Genomic DNA, 5,253 nt, shown 5'->3' with positions numbered 1-5,253 from the left:
TTCTGCCCCAGTGGTTGGAATGCATCTAATATTCAGGCGACCAGGTTTGTTCAGAGTAACAGCTTTTTATTCAGGGTCATGGCTATGTAAAGCTAATGCAGCAGCTGCGATGGCAATTGAACTCTCGGTGTGAGGGGCCACTGCACCCGTAATTGTAGCTCTCCTTTGCATCCCAGTCAGTGAGCAGAGGGACCTATTTTTCTTGCTTGCGGTAGGGCCCGTGGTACTGTTGCTTCACTAATGCATTAATCTTTCAGGGAAGAATGAATACCATTCCTTCAGGTAATAACACCTTTTACTCTAAGACCTAGTCCTCTCCTATTCCCACTCTGTGGGTACCCTACGGCTTAGTTAATGTCACATTATCTCCACCCGTTAATGTGTGTACCTTTGTGACATCGGTTTCTTCTGCTGATTGATGTGGATTGGAACCTACTTCTTGCGTGGTCATCTCTTGTGTACTGTGGGGCCTCTATCTCAAATGTTTTATTCCATTTTAGGATCAAATCTTTATTAGAATTGATTTTTTTAAAACCACTCCCTCCTACATGAAGAGATTGGTAGGGTAATCAGTATAATAAATGCCACGTTATTTAAATTACGTCAATATTGCAGTAAAGTATTAGAACCACATAAAATCTTCCCCACCCTATCGCCTAATCACGGACTTGAATTGTAATACCCAATCTAGGGCATAGACTTGTTATTCCACATTTCCCGTGGCCACTTCCTTATCCTTGAATGACATTCCATTCTTAATGACCACTACTGTTGCTCCATTCCTACAATTAAGAGGTATCTGAGCACCTGCAAGTACCTAGGACTGGTATTCTCCTTAAATCCTGTCGGTAAGATACCCAAGCATTGTTTCCACAGTTTTGCAACATTCTATCCCTTCCCCTCAAGCGACATGGCTATCTTATCCACTTCCGTTTAGCTAATAACCTTCTCTAAAATAGGGTCAACTGCCATCCAGCCACCCGATTTCCGATGTCTAAATTGAAAGTAACATATGGTCTGTCTTTGGGTTTCCAAATTCCCTTTTAATTTGTTCAAATGATTCAAGGCCATTACGATAAAAAATAAAATCCCCCACAGTCTTACATCCTATCCTTTGCCATGCTGTGTATTGCACTTTATATAAACCTTGTCTAAACTCTGGATTGACCCTAATCGGAGTGAAAGGACAGGGGGGAGATCGACCGCCCCCTCTCTGTCACCACAGCATCCCGGGCAGCCATCATGTGTTGTCACTGGTGAGGAGTGCAAGCCCAAGGTTGAGCTTTTTGGACCATCACATTGCCTTCCAGATATGATTTCCTGCCCTAGCCTAATCCAGAAACCACCAATGCTTCTCACTCATTGCACTATTCCAGTCAAGTACGTTACACAGTTGTACTGCTCAATAATAGCCTAAAATATTCACATCCATAACTTTCCTTCAAGTGGTGATACATGGTGCTCAAAGCCAAACTGGATTTCTTCTCACCCCACATAGCTTTTGAGAGCTTTTTGGGTTTCCTTCAGCATCAGCTGCAGTATTTGCCATAGCAGAGCCTGCACGAAATAGGGAAGCCTAGGTAACAAGGGAGTCATCTTAACAGCCCAAATCCTACCCAACCTTGAGAAACCTACTACATGCCACAATTGAAAATCTGTTTTCAAAGAACGCAACAAATCACCATAATTTATCTGTACTGTTTTTTCAGGTGTGGTAAGAATGTAACACCCATAATGTTCCTTTTGGTCCATGGCAATAGAAACCGTGCTTGTAGATTTCTGTTGCTTTCGAGAGTTGGATTAATTCAGTATGGTGGTATTGGTAGCACTAGTACTGGTGGTGGTGGTACTGGTTCTGGTGGTGGTACTTGTTTTCACGGTACTGGTAGTAGTGGTGGTGGTACAGGTAGTTCTGGTGGTGGGGGTGGTAGTAGTGGTGGTATGGGTAGTACTGGTGGTGGTAGTGGTAACTGGTGGTGGTACTGGTGGTGGTGTTATAGGTGGACCTGGTGGTGGTACTGGCGGTGGTACTACTAGTGGTGGTGGTACTGGTACTGGTGGTGGTGGTACTGGTAGTGGTGGTACTGGTAGTGGTGGTTTTGGTACTGGTGGTGGTACTGATGGCAATGGTATAAGTGGGCCTGGTGGTGGTGGTGGTACTACTAGTGGTGGTGATGCTAGTGATGGTACTGGTGGTGGTGGTCCTATTGGTGGTGGTACTGGTGGTTTTGGTACAGGTGGAACTGGTGGTGGTGGTGGTCAGACTGGTGGTGGTACTGGTGGTGGTGGTTCAGGTGGGCCTGGTGGTGGTGGTACTGGTGGTGGTGATAGTGATACTGGTGGTACTAGTACTGATGGTACTGGTGGTGGTGGTACAGGTGAACCTGGTGGTGGTGGTGGTACTCGTTGTGATTGTAATAGTGGTGGTGGTACGACTAGAGGTGGTAATGGTAGTACTGGTGGTGGTGGTACAGGTGGAACTGGTGGTGGTACTGGTGGTGGTACTAGTGGTGGTGGTACAGGTGAGCCTGGTGGTGCTGGGCCTGGTGGTGGTGATACGGGTGGTGGTGATAGTGATACTAGTACTGATGGTACTAGTACTGGTGGTGGTGGTACTTGTGAAACTGGTGGTAGTGGTGGTACTCGCGGTAGTGGTGCTGGTAGTGGTGGTACTGGTATTGGTGGTGGTAGTGGTGGTACTGGTAGAGCTGGTACTGGTGGAACTAGTGGTGGTGGTACTGGTGGTACTGATGGTGGTGGAAGTGTACTGGTGGTGGTGGTTTTGGTGGTACTGGTGTTAGAGGTGGTATTGGTGGTGGTACTGGTGGTATTGGTGGTGGTGGTGGTACTGGTAGTGGTTATGGTGGAGCTGCTACTGGTGGTACTAGTGGTGGTGGTGGTAGAGGTGGTACTGGTGGTATTTATTGTACTGGTGGTGGTATTGGTGGTGGTACTGGTAGTATTGGTGGTGGTACTGGTGGTATTTGTGGTACTGATGGTACTGGTGGTGGTACTTGTGTTGGCAATACTGGTACTGGTGGTACTGGTGGTGGTAGTGGTGGTATTGGAGGTGGTACTGGTGGTATTTATTGTACTGGTGGTGGTGGTACTGGTGGTACTGATGGTGGTACTGGTGGTGGTACTGGTAGTATTGGTGGTGGTACTGGTGGTATTGGTGGTGGTACTGGTAGTATTGGTGGTGGTACTGGTGGTATTTGTGGTACTGGTGGTGGTACTTGTGTTGGCAGTACTGGTACTGGTGGTGGTGGTGGTGGTGGTACTGGTGGTAGTGGTACCGGTAGTGCTGGAGCTGGTACTGGTGGTACTAGTGGTGGTCATACTGGTGGTACTGGTAGTGGTGGTGGTGGAAGGGTACTGGCTGTACTGGGACTGGTGGTGGTGGTATTGGTGGTGATACTGGTGGTAGTGGTGGTGATACTGGTGGGGGTGGTGGTGGTACTGATGGTACAGGTGGCACTGGTGGTGGTGCTACAGGTTGACCTGGTGGTGGTACTGGTACTAGTGGTGGTGTAACTGGTACTAGTGGTGGTGGTACTGGTGTAGTGGTGGTGGTACTAGTGTTGGTGGTACTAGTGATGTTAGTACTGGTGGTGGTGGTACTGTTGGTTGTGTGATACTAGTGGTACTGGTGGAGGTGGAACTGGTGGTGGTCGGACTGGTGGTGGTGGCGGTACTAGTGGTGGTGGTACAGGTGGGCCTGGTGGTGTTGGTACTGGTGGTGGTGATAGTGATACTGGTGGTACTAGTACTGATGGTACTGGTGGTGGTGGTACAGGTGGACCTGGTGGTGGTACTAGTTGTGGTTGTACTAGGGGTGGTAATGGGAGTACTGGTGGTGGTGGTGGTACTGGTGGTGGTGGTGGTACAGGTGAGCCTGGTGGTGCTGGGCCTGGTGGTGGTGATACGGGTGGTGGTGATAGTGATACTAGTACTGATGGTACTAGTACTGGTGGTGGTGGTACTTGTGAAAACTGGTGGTAGTGGTGGTACTCGCGGTAGTGGTGCTGGTAGTGGTGGTACTGGTATTTGTGGTGGTGGTACTGGTAGAGCTGGTACTGGTGGAACTAGTGGTGGTGGTACTGGTGGTACTGATGGTGGTGGAAGTGTACTGGTGGTTTTGGTGGTACGGGTGTTAGAGGTGGTATTGGTGGTGGTACTGGTGGTATTGGTGGTGGTGGTACTGGTAGTGGTTATGGTGGAGCTGCTACTGGTGGTACTAGTGGTGGTGGTAGTGGTGGTATTAGAGGTGGTACTGGTGGTATTTATTGTACTGGTGGTGGTGGTATTGGTGGTGGTACTGGTGGTATTTGTGGTACTGATGTTACTGGTGGTGGTACTTGTGTTGGCAATACTGGGACTGGTGGTACTGGTAGTGGTGGTGGTAGTGGTGGTATTGGAGGTGGTACTGGTGGTATTTATTGTACTGGTGGTGGTGGTACTGGTGGTACTGATCATGGTACTGGTAGTATTGGTGGTGGTACTGGTGGTATTGGTGGTGGTACTGGTAGTATTGGTGGTGGTACTGGTGGTATTTGTGGTACTGGTGGTGGTACTTGTGTTGGCAGTACTGGTACTGGTGGTGGTGGTGGTACTGGTGGTACCGGTAGTGCTGGAGCTGGTACTGGTGGTACTAGTGGTGGTCATACTGGTGGTACTGGTAGTGGTGGTGGTGGAAGGGTACTGGCTGTACTGGGACTGGTGGTGGTGGTGGTATTGGTGGTGATACTGGTGGTAGTGGTGGTGATACTGGTGGGGTGATGGTGGTACTGATGGTACAGGCGGCACTGGTGGTGGTGCTACAGGTTGACCTGGTGGTAGTACTGGTGGTACTGGTGGTACTGGTACTAGTGGTGGTGTAACTGGTACTAGTGGCGGTGGTACTGGTGTAGTGGTGGTGGTACTAGTGGTGGTGGTACTAGTGGTGGTGGTACTAGTGGTGGTGGTACTAGTGGTGGTAGTACTGGTGGTGATGGTACAGGTGGACCTGGTGGTGGTGGTACTGTTGGTTGTGTGATACTAATGGTACTGGTGGTTTTGGTGATACTGGTGGTGGTAATAGTGGTACTGGTGGTGGTCGTTGTACTGGTGGTGGTGGTACTGGTGATAGTGGTGCTGGTGGAGGTGGCACTGGTGGTGGTAGAAGTATACTGGTACTGGTGGTATTGGTGGTGGTACAGGTGGGCCTGGTGGTGGTAATGGTGGTGGTAGTAGTGGTGATACTGGTGGTGGTGG

Source organism: Triturus cristatus, chromosome 12, assembly GCF_964204655.1.
Source record: "Triturus cristatus chromosome 12, aTriCri1.1, whole genome shotgun sequence".
In the NCBI taxonomy this organism is placed as follows: Eukaryota; Metazoa; Chordata; class Amphibia; order Caudata; family Salamandridae; genus Triturus; species Triturus cristatus.
The sequence above is the reverse complement of the archived record's forward strand: the minus strand, read 5'-3'. Positions refer to the sequence as shown.